The 16,047-nt window shown below is 35.5% G+C and overlaps 1 protein-coding gene across 1 annotated transcript in view; it reads right to left on the bottom strand.

Annotated features, from left to right (window-relative positions):
* LOC123666170 overlaps window positions 1–6,975 on the bottom strand; it is a 74,743-nt gene extending 67,768 nt beyond the window's left edge. The window contains exon 1 of the mRNA XM_045600372.1: window positions 6,796–6,975. The gene's annotated coding sequence lies outside the window, so the exon portion shown is untranslated. The remainder of the gene's footprint in view (window positions 1–6,795) is intronic.
* Window positions 6,976–16,047: the final 9,072 nt, after the last annotated feature.

Raw genomic sequence — 16,047 nt, 5'->3', positions numbered from 1 at the left:
ATCATTGAGGCACGTCCAAAGAGGTTTTTAATTAAAAGACTTTCGTTTGTAGTTGAATAGAACTTAAAGAAAATTGAAGTTAAAACCGCGGAAGTACGAAAATTTCGACTTCGACTGATTCGGTGCGAGTCAGTTACCGGTGGATGATCTTCACAATTACTACAAACCTCATAAATCCTTGAGGGACCTCCAAAGAGGTTTGTAGTGAAAAAACTTTCGTTTGTAGTTGAATATAACTTACAGAAAATTGAAGTGAAACCTGCGGGAGTACGAAAGTATCGATTTCTACATGTTCCGTGTGAGCCATTACATATGGATGGTCTTTACGGTTACTGCAAACGACTTAAATGATTAAGGAGCCTCCAAAGAGGTATGTAGTGAAAAGACTTTCGTTTGTAGTTGAATAGAACTTACAGAAAATTGAAGTTAAAACCGCGGAAGTACGAAAATTTCGACTTCGACTGATTCGATGCGAGCCAGTTACCGATGGATGATCTTCACAATTACTACAAAAGTCATCAATCATTGAGGGACCTCCAAAGAGGTTTTTAATTAAAAGACTTTCGTTTGTAGTTGAATAGAACATACAGAAAATTGAAGTGAGTTCCGCGGGAGTACGAAAACTTCTACTTCGACTGATTCGGTGCGAGCCAGTTACCGATGGATGGTATTTACGATTACTACAAACGTCATAAATCATTGAGGGACCTCCAAAGCGGTTTGTAGTGAAAAGACTTTTGTTTGTAGTTGAATAAAACTTACTGAAAATTGAAGTGAGATCCGCGGGAGTACGAAAACTTCGACTTCGACTGATTCGGTGCGAGCCAGTTACCGATGGATGATCTTCACAATTACTACAAAGGTTTGTAGTGAAGAAATTTTCGTTTGTTCTACAATAAAAGTTATAGAAAATCAACGTGAGAGTTGCGAAAGTACGAAAAAATAGATTTCAACATAAATTTCGTAGAGAGCATCCGCCCTTCCGAGAAGAACCTCGTATTCATGCTCCTTTAACGTTACAACACGTCTTTTGAGAGCGGACTATTCACTTCTTTATACTACTTCTATTATATTCACTTTTTGATATATTTGTATCTTTGCGTAAAGTAGGTAACAAGCAATTTGTTTCACCGATAGACTAATGTAGCGTCAACAGAGTTGTCAATAGTGACTTCAACATTACTCTCATTTTCGGTAGCTTCCAGGCATACGCATAACGTGATTTTTTTTTAATATTGTTCCTGTTTTGCGACAAATAAATAAAGATAATCTTTCGACATCTTAGCGTTTATTGCAATAGTTGCAATGTCCCAGACACCGCTACTCTACAGTACTAGTCTGTCTTTGTCATCGATAAACCGCAAATGTTTTAAAGACTCAAGAATAATATGTGGCGTATTTGCCGCATTGCAAGACGTATTTATTTTGATTAATATGAAAAATGAATAATTTCAAAATTTGTAGTCACAATTATATATATCAAAAAAACAAAGTTGTGAAGTGACCATTATCATTACAACCGTATTATTTAGGTCGTCGTGTCCGTACGACAAATTTTCATAATAAAAATATTCAATATCTATTTAAAATAAACTAAACTTAATATAATGTTTAAGAAAACATTACTAACGGGAGTGTGTATGAGTGTGTGTGTTTTCTTGTGTGTGTAAATATAAGTCTTTCTTTTTGTTTACGGGTACACAATTACTAAGAACTTACAATGAAAAGACTTCGAATTATATATTGGAAATAATAACGAGAGTCTTATTGTTAGTAACAGTACAATTTACTTAAGATCCGGATTTTCTGTAATTTTTATTCTACTGCAAACAAAAATATCTCATCTACAAACATCTCGAGAGATCTCTCAATCATTTTAGACGTTTATAGTAATTGTGAAGACCATCCATCGGTAACTGGCTCGCACTGAATCAGTGGAAGACGAAATTTTCGTACTTCCGCGGTTTTAACTTCAATTTTCAATAAGTTTTATTCAACTACAAACAAGTCTTTTCACTACAAACCTCTTTGGAGGTCCCTCAATGATTTATGACGTTTGTAGTAATTGTGAAGATCATCATTGGTAACTGGCTCGCATCGAATCAGTCGAAGTCGAAATTTTCGTACTTCCGCGGCTTTAACTTCAATTTTCTGTAAGTTCTATTCAACTACAAACGAAAGTCTTTTCACTACAAACCTCAGTGGAGGTCCCTCAATGATTTATGACGTTTGTAGTAATCGTAAAGACCATCCATATGTAATGGCTCACACGGAACATGTAGAAAGCGATATTTTCGTACTTCCGCGGCTGTCTCTTCAATTTTCAGTAAGTTTTATTCAACTACAAACAAAAGTCTTTTCACTACAAACCTCTTTGGAGGTCCCTCAAGGATTTATGACGTTTGTAGTAATTGTAAAGATCATCCATCGGTAACTGGCTCGCATCGAATCAGTCGAAGTCGAAGTTTTCGTACTTCCGCGGCTCTCACTTCAATTTTCTGTAATTTTTACTCAACTACAAACGAAAATCTTTTCACTCAAACCTCTATAGAGGTCCCTCAATCATTTTAGACGTATGCAGTAATTGTGAAGACCATCCATCGGTAACTGGCTCGCACTGAATCACTGGTTTTCTTACTTTCACTGCATCTGATACTGTTATATATTACGAGTATGTCATATTAATTCTATCACAAACTAAAAAAATGATGACTATAAATCGCTACGGAAATTATCGTTCAATTAACCTGTAATTGTAATTATTGAGGCTTTCAAATTGATTTTATAGAGGTAAAATTCATGAGGATAATTGCTCGCAATTTATTATTTTTTATATTTTTAATTATTTTTTTTTTCTAGCTTACTAAAAACAAAACAAAATGCACTACAATCATCTATTAACGTTCCTCTATAAGAATCGAAGAAAAAATTTTTTTATTTTAAATGTGGGGGGATGCAATATTTTTTGGTGCCAAAAAATTTTTTTTTGTACAACTACAAAAAAAGTTGTTGTCACTACTATCAACTACTAACCAATATCTATTAAATGAATCCAAAAAAAAAACATTTTTTCCAAAGTCGGGTGCCAAGTTCACACAGCCCCACCACGCTGCTCTAATACGGGTTAGTGGATATATTCCCTACTATGAGTAACGATCGCTATCAGCTATACAATCCATAATGTATATTAACGTGACATTGTATATAAGTTATTATTGTTATAAATAGGGTATATAGGTATTTACTTGCAAATGCGGAAAAAATATAGTAAGTAGCTACATATCCTGTTTGAGCTTTATTGAAAATATTTGTATAATTTTTTTTATTACATCAGACTTAATAATTGATTCAGATTAATATTTTTTTAACGAAATCGATGTTTTAGCGGTTATTGCGATTGGTTATAGTGTGATGTTATTCAGCCTATGTCATACTAATATGCACTAGAGATGTGAAAGTCAGCTGTGTGGTTACGGCAGTATAGAACATAGCCACCCCCACTCTTCCCGTGGGTGTCGTAAGAGGCTACTAAGGGATAACACAGTTCCGCTATCGCTTTGGAACTTAAAAAGCCGACCGGTGGTGGGATAACCATCCAACTGCTGGCTTTGAAATACACAGACCGAAGACGGGCAGGAGCGTCTTCGGTGCGACAAAGCCAGTACTGCGGTCACCAACCTGCCCAGCGTGGTGACTAAAGGCAACACACATGAGTTAACGGGATTTTTAGCGCGAACTTGTGGAAGACTATATCCAGCAGTTATCTCTAAAAATGTGTACTTGACTATTTTTTCGTCTTCTTACGTTGTATTACTGGTCAATGTAATTAAAGTCGGTATTTTTTAGTTTGCAAGAAAACACAGTTATTTGAAAAAAAAAAGACTTATTTACTTCTTCAATGTTTGTAGGTTAATGTGACACAAAGACTAGTACACGTGTAGTGTTTAAAAAAGGTTATTTTTTAGTTTTTTTTTTTACGCAACATGATACAAGGCTAAACACTCAATAACAGAAAGTTTTTCTTTAAATAATTGTGTTTATTCGCAGATGAAAAAAAAACCGACTTCTATTACATCGACAAGTAATACAACGTAAGTAGACGTAAAAATAATCAAATAAATTACTCAAACAGTAGTCATTAGATGTCGATCAAATTTAAATTATGACCACATCACTAGCTTTCGATTACAATAGAAAATCATAAAAATCTGTACACCCAGTAAAACGTTATGAGATAACACACATAAAAAATATATCCTGGACGAAGATAGTATATTATTATAATAGAAGTATTATAATGACTAGTGGTCGCCCAGTTGTCGAAATTCGACCGTAATTAATTTAAATTATAAGTTTAAACATAGAGTGTGTGTGTGTGTAATGTTCTTTTTTTAAATTGTTTTAACATATTTTTAATGCAAAATTTTAAAATATATTAGCATTCTGTACTCCTTCTCTATATAAACTATAAGTGTGCGAAATTTCATACTCCTCCGTCCGCGCAATTTTCGTAAAAAAGGGTACAAAGTTCTTTCTTCACGTATTAATATAAAGATATTCTATATATATATGAAATCAATTGCTGTTCGTTTGTCTCGCTAAAACCCGAGAATGGCTGGACCGATCTAGTTGACTTTGATCCTGAAATATTTGTGGAAGTTCGGGGAAGGTTTAAACGGTGAGAAACATAAATAATGAGTAGCGGAAAATAGTAAAACCGACAATTTAATTTTTCAATACAAAATGTTCCTAGCTATCAAAAATTTTATGTCCTGTCAAAAAGATTGTCACTTGGTTGTCAAATATTTATAGGTGCGTTCAAAAAGTATTTGTATATTTATTGCGACCATACAAAAACATCAAAAATTACTTTATGTATTGTATGAGGACGACCATTTATTTTCTTATTTTATTTTACACCAGCTGATTCGGAATCTGCGTACCGTAATATTTATTATTATTTTTTATTTTCAGACCTTTTAATAAAACGAAAATAAATATATAAATATTTACAACATACACACACGATCATCTGTTCCTAAAGTAACGCTAATTTTGCGACTGTTTTATAAGTTTCCCGTGGCAGGACTACTGGAAGAGATTCCATCATGGGATAAGCAGTGCCTTTGTACCAGCATTGTTTATAAGAGCTTATTTCCTATTGCTATCTATATAAATTGTTAAATAAAATGAAAAAAAATTATAACTCCTCAACTTCCGTTCGCCTCGCCCGATCAAACTTTTTGTAACGCACTCGTCACGCATTTTCCTTACTCCCCAAGTCAAGCGGGCGTAAAGAAGTTTTACTTTTAAAAAAAATTCGTGATAAAAATTTTACTGTATTATTAGGACAAGGGTGACACATAAACGGCTTAAGACGAGAGTCGATTTTCAAGCTTCACCGGTCCTTTTATCTCTTAACGAGTCTCTTAATACCCAAGTACAACATCCCAAATATACCTACTGTTCAAAATATTCATAACGTGATTGTTTTTCTTAAACATAATCAAGTACTTTTTGAAATATCCCTCATTTCAGCCTATCACAGTCCACTGCTGGACATAGGCTTCCACAAGTTCACGGCAAAAATGGCACGAACTCATGTGTTCCGCCCATAGTCACCACGCTGGGCAGGTGGGCTGGTGATCGCAAGGCTGGCTTTGTCGCAGCGAAGACGCTGCTGCCCGTCTCTGGCCTGTGTATTTCAAAGCCAGCAGTTGGATGGTTATCCCGCCACCGGTCGACTTTTTAAGTTCCAATGTGGTAGTGGAACTGTGTTGTGTTATCCCTTAGTCGCCTCTTATGATAGCTTTTTGGTGTGTTTACGCTTAGCGTATACACACCAAAAAATATATAATTGATTCTTGTCTTACGTAGTATTACTGGTCGATGTCAATAGATTTTTTTTTAAATACGTTCATTATTTCACAAAAAGTGTTAAATAAAATATTTTTGGAATAAAGTTCCTTATGCGGCGTTGCGGAGGGGTACCCTAGCCGGTACAAAAGGTCCGTACCGTTAAAAAAAGCGTAAAATTTTAATGTATAGTCTATGTATGTATGTATAATGGCGGGATAACCATCCAACTGCTGGCTTTGAAATACACAGGCCGAAGACAGGCAGCAGCGTCTTCGGTGCGACAAAGCCAGTACTGCGGTCACCAACCCGCTTGCCCAGCGTGGTGACTATGGGCAAAACACATGAGTTCACGTTATTTTTGTCGTAAACTTGTGGAGGCCTATGTCCAGCAGTGGACTGTATAGGCTGTAATGATGATGATAGTCTATGTATGATGCCTATACAGTGTCTAAAGTATAGTAGTTACTATATCTTTATAACTCGAATAGAACTTGAAATTGATAATTTATAATAAGGAACTTCGTTTCTATCTGGTGTCCCACGACACCACACGTTTTTTTTTTTTAAATGTAATAATCACCATAATCTGCTAAAACTACGCGTATTTACTTGACTATTTTTTCGTTACTTACGTTGTATTACTTGTCGATGTAATTGAAGTAGGTTTTTATTTTGGTTTGCGGGCATACAACCGTTACAATTATATAAATAAATAAATCAAAGTTAAATTATTTTTTTCATAACGTCGACGCGACATTGACATATCGACATTACTCAATGGACACCGAAGCCTTTTTTTATATAATTTGAAAGTAAATAAACTTATTAAAATATAAATAACATTTTTTTATATAAAACAACTCCAAAATACAACACTTTCAATTGATATTAATTCATTTTAAAATAACACTTGTAACTAAAAATAAATAATCATACTTAGTGTGTTAATTTTTTTTTTTGTTAATTAAAGTACGTTCAATAACACTCGATTCACAACGTATAGGTCCGATACACGAAAGCTCAATTAATGAGCCAATGACACGTACGTACGAAACGTCGGTCGAACGCAGACTGATCGACTGCGCGAACGCAGGTGTCTTTTAGCATTGATCGTAGCCGGATGGTGTTATGCGCTGTGAGTAATTAATAAACTAGCGATCTGACCCGTCTTCGTTTGGTCATTTTTAAGTTATAATTAATTAATATTTTTAATGAAATTGTATGAGTAAAATCAAGGTTGTACCGGTTCTATGATAAAAAAAGCAAGCATTTGAGCCAGTAGGGAGATAACGTAGCGTATTGAAGTCCGAAAGATCAGAAGTATTGAAACAGAAGTTGTAAGTTACTTCCTTAGTCAGGCCACTCCAAATTTTGAGCAAGCTATTTCCAGCAGGGCACTGCTATATCTCAATAATTTATACTAAATTTAATTTGAATGACTTAATAGAAGTCCCAATTATGGTGTTTATATATATAGTTTTTTCTTTTTTTTTGTGTTTACTCCTTAAGAATCGATTTTCATATAAGGCATACGGTATGAAAAAATTATCAGTAGTAAAATCTACTGAATGAATGACCTCGGTACGTTTTTGTGCGCTATTACCGGAACCCTATTGGAATATTTGATTCATTTATTTACCATTTTATTATGGTATTAATCTTTTTCTTAGACTAAGCCTTTTTTGTGCCTATTTAGACAGTTGATCTGAAGGAGTAAACTCCAGTCGTGCGTCGGAGCTGACACACACTTTTTTTTTGTTAGTTGTATAACATTTGGAAGTCGACAGAAGAGACAAACAGATAAAAATTGTAAAAGTAATATTTTCGGTTTCTATTGACTGTATGAAGACCCTTCATACATTTTTCTAAAGTATCTTACACGTACAAACATAAATTAGTTACAGTATTATTATATGTATAGAGTAGAGTCATTAGTGATTTTTTTCTTTGTTAAATTTTGTTTATCATCTTTTTCCGTTCCACTTGTTTTATCTACGTGTCATAGGGTTGGAATTTTTAGTTATAAGTTTGCGTAGGGCGTGTTTGAGTTATTACAGTAAGTTAGGTCATGATTAAGTTTATTTTATTACCTAGTGACTAGTGACTCGGTTTCGTCCGTCTTCAGCTTTACGATTGGCCCTTTCTGAGCAACTAGGGTTGTTATGTGATTTCTTTAAAATTTGATTGAGATCTGGCGGCTACTTTTTAATTTATCTTTAATAATGCGTATTTATTTGACGGTTTTTTCATGTACTTACGTTGTATTACTTGTCGATGTAATTAAAATTGGTTTTCGTTTGTGGGCAAACACAGTTATAAAAAATGCACATCGGTAAATCTTATAGTGGTACGGAACTACTATAGTCTAAATCGTATTTAAAAAAAAACGGGTTTTTGTAGGCATTTGTTCTGCACATAAACTTTTATTACGATTGTTAGACGAACAAACAGAATTTTTTATTTTATACAAGTAGGTCCGCAAATAAGCGTACAGTGCATCTGATGGTAAGCGATTACCGTAGCTTAGCTTTCGACGTATGCAACACAAGAAGCATTGCAAACGCGTTGCCATAAGCATTGCAAACGCGGTGCCAACCTCGCCCCCCCTTCCCGCCCAGGAGCTTTAGAAATACAACACTGCTTGAAAGCAGTGTCATGTAGCTGCGATCTTCTGTAAGGTTGAGGTATACGATCTTCCAGTTGAGCTGCTTCATATTTTGAGCAGATATTTCCGACTGTGCCCACCACAGTTAACTCATTAGTCTCATACCCATCGTTCAAAATAAACTATAGCTCCCGAAATATGGGTACATCAACAAAACAGTAAACGTACTAATAACTATTACATCAACGCAAGTCTTACGTCTAGGACAAATATAAATTTAAAAATGAAAAGTGATCGCGTTAGTTTAATTATATTACTCAATCTATGTTTTACAACAAGAAGCGTCAGTTATAAACAAAACAATGTAAACCGTCACTTAAAATGTTATTAAACCTCGAAGTTCAGTCGTTTCTCTGCCCTAATGAGGATGTCTTCAGTATCATTAGGAGAGTGAAATTGTTTTTCTGTCCCTATTAGGATATCTATAGTTGAAAGAAATCTAGTTCACTTTTATTTTCGTTTTGTAACATTGACATTTCGTAATAGTAACGACTTAAGTTATCTTGAACTGTGTTAGTCAAAGGCGATGGTTCAACCGCACCTCATGAAACGATTTCTTTATTACTGAATACACATGTAAATCTGATTTTCCGTCGTTTGTTACGAAAACTTTTATCATTAATTGTGTCAAGTCATTCTATTTTAAAAATTTACACAATTTATTTTTGACGTTACTGGTCTATGTATTTTGACGTGACGATGTCTAATAAATCGCTGCTGAATTCAAGAAAAAGAGTGACACACATTGTCTCGTTACGCTCATTGTACGCTTGCATCTATTTCTCGTCCACTTATGACGTTGTCGCGTTAAAATATCGTCCGTAAACCAACTTTAAAGACAACCTGTTTTTTTGTTCAACAATAAGTGGACAGGGTAAACGTATTTTTAATGGGATATTTTTAATTTTTAACTGGCTTTTTACTTTAAGCTGATTAAGCTTTTTACTTGAAAGCTGATGCTTATCATGCAGTCTTGTTTAAATTTGATCGAAATCTGATGTGTAGTCAGTCAGTCAGTCAGTTCAGCCGATTGCAGTCCACTGCTGGACACAGGCCACCCCAAGTTCGCGCCAGATATCTCGGTTTTCCGCAATCCCCATCCAGCCCAGCCAGTAATCTTTGACAATGCGTATTTACTTTACTATTTTCTCGTGTACCTACGTTGTATTATTTGTCGATTAGTAAACACAATTTTGTATTTATCTAGTAGTAACTGGTGGTTGCGCTGGTTTGCATAGATGAGCCTGAGTTTTATCTTGTCCCTGCCATAAATTTGTTTCATACCTTTATTTACTTAATAAGCTCAAACAAACACAAAAAAAACGAGTTTGCTTTAGGTTCTTTAGATCACACGACTGAAGTAAAACTTTGGTACAATAGTCCTGCATTGTGTCTTAGATATACGAAGCGTAACTGGCTATGAGAGAAAGAGAGAAAGAAAATGTAAGCTCGCACCTCTCTCTCTCTTTCTCCGTTCGCTTCGCCCGATCACACTTTTCGTAACGCTCTCGTCACAAATTCAGCAGCTTGCTTCGCAAGTCAAGCGAGCGTAAAGAAGATTTACTTCTAAAAGTGTAAGTGGAAATTGGATTCGTACTAGAAAAGTTTAAACCACAAAATGTACACTGTATTGTAATATAAAAATTAAATTGAAACTATTGTACTTATAGTGGCGTTTGTTATTCTTCTTTTTTTATTACTAAAGGTGAAGCTATCAATTAAAAGGTTTCATACTACCCTTAGAAAGCCTTGAATAATTCAATTTAGTGAATAATGGCGAGAATAGATTTATCCTCCCAAGCTGTTTAATTTTTCATTATTTAACACGTTGAACGCTATGGTGAGGGACACCAGTTGGGCCTCACTTGCTTAGTCAATGGGGCCAGTTTAAAAGTCATTAGTCATTTAAAGATAAGTTTTTATTGCATGACCATACCTATTTTTAAAGATATTACTTATTTTTCCGTACACTATATGACATATTTTTCTAAGCCATATTTTTTTTAAGTTGACTCTGGCTCTCGGTCATGTGCTATCCCCCGGCGGCAACAACGGAAAAATGGTGTATCGACTACATGGTGTCCCTCGTGGCGCAAAAAGAAAACTTAAAAAACAAGGCGGCGTTTAACGTGTTAATAAGTACTTCGGCGACCAAGCTCTTCTCTATTAAAAATTCGGGAATATCCCCATAACCCCCTTGTCGCAAATGTATAGCCTAAAAACTCTGTCTTGACTAAATATAAACATCGAATTTTGCTTATTCAGCAGTATAAAATATAATTAATCCATTATTACTTCAATGGTCGTTACTTAGTCATTTGTGCATTGACTAATTTCCTTTTAATTTATCGCTAAGTCAATAAATGCTTGACAATTTGTAACATAACTTATCTATTTTGAAAACTAAACTCGACGGTCTCTTTGATGTATGACACGGCCGGAAGCTTCTATCGAAACTTGCATACCTAACAATTTGAAAATAATATATTTGTGTCAATAATATTACTATTGCTTTAGTTATCTTTGCTATATTATATTCATCTTTTACTGAAGCAGGGCACAGCAGGAAACTGCTCAAAATCTGGAGCAGCCCGATCGGGGTAGGACCTCGACCTTACAGATGATCACACCTAAATAATATTACTTTCAAGTGGTGTCGTGTTACTGACTGACAGAGTAGTTTGGTCGTGATAAAGAAAAAAAAACCGTGTGGTGTCGTGTAACACCAGATAGGAACAAAGTTCCTTATTGTAAATAATTATTTGGGTATAAACTTTTTGTAATGATTTTTTATCGATAAAAATAAAATAAAAAAAACGACTACAAAATTGTCTTAACACCCTTATTTTATATATAATGATTTATAAAAATATATAACGGTTATCGAATGATATAATAATAATAGCAAACTGCAATAATAATAACAGTCATCACGTAGAATATACATTAGAAACTGTATAGCCATCATACATAGACTAAACATAAAAATCTTACGCTTTTATTTAACGTTACGGACGTTTTTGCCGGCTAAGGTTCCGTACGCAACGCCCCATAAGGAACTTCGTTCAAATGAAACTTTAACTTTTTTTAGCTTTATACCGTTATACTTCAGATAGATTTATCAACCGGTTAAAGAGCACATTAGTGACAGTAAAAATTTAAAAAGTTATAATAATTATTTTGAATTAACAAACAGAAATATTTTTCTATTTGTGTATATAATAACATAATTAATTATGAATTAAAGCGCTACCGTATAATACCGTCCAATTCAGGTTTTTGGTTAGTGAATTAGCATTCGCACGACGCGGCGCGCGGCGTCCAGCGGCCGGCGGTGCGCAAATATTTTGCAATCGGATTGTTTACATTGATTCGATCACGGCTTTTATTGTAATCGAGGCATAATTACTTTTAAATTGGAAAATTCTAGAAATAATTGACGGTTTCCAGCTTACCGCACATTTCCAGCCTATGGCAGTTTACTGCTGGTCATGGGCCGCCATCCTTCAGCCTCTACAAGCAATCTCACATAGATCGTCACTCCAGTCATGTTTGGGTTTGTGGCCGTTGCGCTGGTGGTTGCGGGTTCGATCCCCGAACATAGTAAATCAAAATCAAAAACAGCTTTATTCAAATAGGCCTCAAGAGCACTTTGGAATCGTCATTTTACAAATTAAAATTTTAAAAATAAATTATTATATTTGTAAAAGTAAGGCTACCGCCAATTCGGAATGTAGATTCTGCAGAGAAGAATCGGCAAGAAACCCCGCAGTTAGTCTTTTGAAAAATAATATATAAACTGTGTTTTAGTACAAAATTAGTAACATGTTGCATAAAATACAGCGCCACTAAGTCCACACATCTTTATCAACTATGTCATCCTGTACCGAATAATAATCTTTATCTATTTATTTTAATTTGTATTGCCCATACAGAATTTGCCCTGGGCCTTTGCTTGTGTATTGTGTGTGTTTGCTTGTGTATTGTGTCCGGACCCCCGACACGAGATAATCCTACTGATAATCCTACTGATATTCCCACCTCCCACCGTTGAGTGTGAAGCGTTTAATAAAGAATTAAAGATTAATAAGTTTCTTAAAGTGGGCCGAAATACGCCCCGCATTGTGTTTGCCAACACGCCGTCTCCACTCCAGGACATGCCTTCTCCAGCGGTCATTGGTTCTACAACACATGAGACCAGACCACTGCTACTTCATCTTGCTTATTCTATGGGTTACTTTTGTTCTATTGCGGGTTGTCTCATTTCTGTCATCAGATTAATTGTGCTTAATCGACAACTAACCCGTTGGTGTAGTTTGCAGTGAAATTCCTTTAAGCTCCGAGGGTAGTGGGATTGATTGCTGCCGTTAATGTTGGTTTACATGTCTCATGTTCGGTAAGTAGGTTCTTATTATCTCCAAATGGAGCTTGTAGATGACTAATTAGCGCTCTAGGATAATAGTGTAGCTAGAAAAGCCCTAGGGCGGTGTCATTTAAAAAAAAACACTTCTTTCTTTCAAAAAGTTCGCGTACATCTAACCATCATACTGGCAATAGACATCATGCATTCAGCCCAATGACCAAAGAGGTCGCTTTGCTATTCAGCCTTGTCTTCGTGTGAGTATAATAGTCATCAATTTTAAATATCGAACGGCGAAGCTCAATTTCGATCTTGAAAAAAAAATTAAAAAGTTCTTTACTTGATTCTTTTTAATGATAAAATGTTTTATTCTTGTAATGCCGGTTTTTTTTTCTACTTACCTCACAATCGAGACGTAAAGCAGAATAGTTAGCTCGGGTGTAAGCGTCAATTGTACCCTCGAACTATAGGCTCGCTGCGCTCGTGCGCCTAAATATCTCGGGCTGCAATTGATGCCTTACAGCCCCTGGCTACTAATCTACTATTAATATTCATATTTATTTATATATGTATTACTAGCATCTGCCCGCGACTTAATTCGGCCGCGTGGAATATCAGCAATTCTGTCATACATGATTTTTCCGAAACTTTATGTTTGCGCAGCGCATGCAGCGGTAGCTCTCAAAACGAAAAAAAAAACCCGATTTTGAAACATTCTTCATTGCTGCTCCGCTTCTATTACTCGTAGTATAATGATATATAGCCTATAGCCCTCTTCGATAAATGGACTATCTATCACTGAAAGAATTTTTCAAATAGGACAAGTGTTGCTGACGTCTGTAAGCTACGGTGATCGCTTACCATTAGGTGAGCCCTATGCTTGTTTGCCGACCTAGTTGTATAAAAAAATATTTTTATCTATCGGGAAGTTATACAGCCTAGGTCAATGTTTCTCAATCATCTGGGGGTCTCGATATCCTTAAGATAACCTTTACTTGGGGGATCGTAGATAAATACAAAGTTTATTCTTTAATGATAATATGGAAGGCCATTAATTCTAATTGGTAGGAATTCTAATGAATATGTATAACGATTAGCCCGTTGGCGCAGTTTGTAGTGACCCTGCTTTCTGCTCCGAGGGTTGTGGGTTCGATTCCCACCCCGAGTCTGGGTGTAATATACATATTTATTTATATATTCATATATGTATTATTTATAAGTATGTGTATTGAAAAAAAAATTGTGTTTGCTCGCAAACGAAAAAAAACCGACTTCAATTACATCGACGAGTAATACAAATCGACGAAAAAATAGTCAAGTAACTACGCGTTATCAAAGATTACTCCAAAAGTTGTAATCAGATCTCGATGAAATTTAAATGTGACTACATGATAAACATTAGCTTTCGATTAAATTAAAAATTATTAAAATCGGTACACCCAGTAAAAAGTTATTGCGGATTTTCAAGAGTTTCCCTCGATTTCTCTGGGATCCTATCATCAGATCCTGGTTTCCTTATCATAGTACTAAACTAGGGATATCTTCTTTCCAACGAAAAAAGAATTATCAAAAGCGGTACACCTAGTAAAAAGTTATTGCAGATTTTCAAGAGTTTCCCTCGATTTCTCTGGGATCCCATCATCAGATCCTGGTTTCATTATCATGATACTCAACTAGGGATATCACCTTTCCAACAAAAAAAGAATTATCAAAATCGGTACATCCAGTAGAAAGTTATGCGATATAATACAACGTAGGTCGACGACAAAAGCGTCAAGTAAAAACTCATTATTAGATATAGCTCGAAAAGTAGTTGTTAGATCTCAAATAAATTTAAATGGGACCAATTGACACACACCACCTTTCGATTAAAAAAAAATTAGTCGAAATCGGTCCACACGGTCAAAAGTTCTGATGTAACATACATAAAAAAAAAATACAGTCGAATTGAGAACCTCCTCCTTTTTTGGAAGTCGGTTAAAAAAATGTAGCTATACCAGTCGGCTGTTACCTATACACAAGCATTAAGTTGCTTACTTTAGGACCGTGTGTGTATTGTGTAGATTTTTATATATATATTCTTATTAATAGGTACGGGACAATTTAAGAGCAGCTCGAACGAGGAAGTACCTCAACCTTACAGAAGGTCACAGCTGAATAATACTGCTATCCTGCAGTGTAGTAGTCCTGTGTGAGTAAGGTTGAGGCTCCTGGGGATGATCGGAGCTAAAGTCGATAAAACACTTGCAATGCTCCCGGCGTTGAAGGCTATAGTAACCGCTTACCATCAAGCGGGCCGAATAAATATACGCTTCAGCCTGTAATATCCCACTGCTGGGCATAGGCCTCTTTCCCCATGTAGGAAGGATCAGAGCTTAATCCACCACGCTGCTCCAATGCGGGTTGGCGGATATATTCCCTAATATGAGTAACGAACGCTGTCATGTGTACATTTTTTTTTCAAGTAGGTTAATCGTTTAACGCATTTTTCTTTGCATCGCTTTACATAACGTAATAAATATATATGGTGATGTGTCTATTAATAAAAAACGTTTTTTTATGACTATTTTAAAAACTTCCAATGGCGTGTAATAAAGCTTAACCGACATTCGTTAAGTAAAAATGAGTAATGTAATTGCACAATACAATACTTCCGGTTTGTTACGTGTGATGATGTTTATCGTCACTGCTTCAGTTCTGAAGGTGTTAGCGTGTTACTTTATGGCCTAAAAGAAGTTCAGATGAGTAGGCTGTAATTGTCTGATATCAGATTAAGGATCTGTTTCGTCGGATACTTGTAAGGTTTATTTAGCATATAAGTTTTCCACCTGCTGATAGGCTTTATCAGCAGGTGAAAAAGTGTTTGGGAGTGTGTGTGAGGAACATGGTGTTGAATTCCTCATCAACCATTGTAAAGGGAGGATCCTCCGACCAGACGGAAGTTGTGTCTGGCGGCCTAACGCCCCGATGGTTCTTGTTGGGTTCTTGTAGGTATATATACTCAATCACTCTGATAACTTTGATAGCGCGATGTAGGATACGTCAGTTTTTCTCTAGTTACGTATTTCATAGTCGCGCGATAGATGTCGCCACAAGGGGATTCACTCAGATTAGTCTCTACAAACAGAGAGACATACAAACTGAACCTGTTTATGAGTATTAC

The sequence above is a fragment of the Melitaea cinxia genome, chromosome 25, assembly GCF_905220565.1.
Source record: "Melitaea cinxia chromosome 25, ilMelCinx1.1, whole genome shotgun sequence".
Classification (NCBI taxonomy): Eukaryota; Metazoa; Arthropoda; class Insecta; order Lepidoptera; family Nymphalidae; genus Melitaea; species Melitaea cinxia.
Note: the sequence above shows the minus strand (reverse complement) of the source record. Positions and strands in the feature narration are given on the sequence as shown.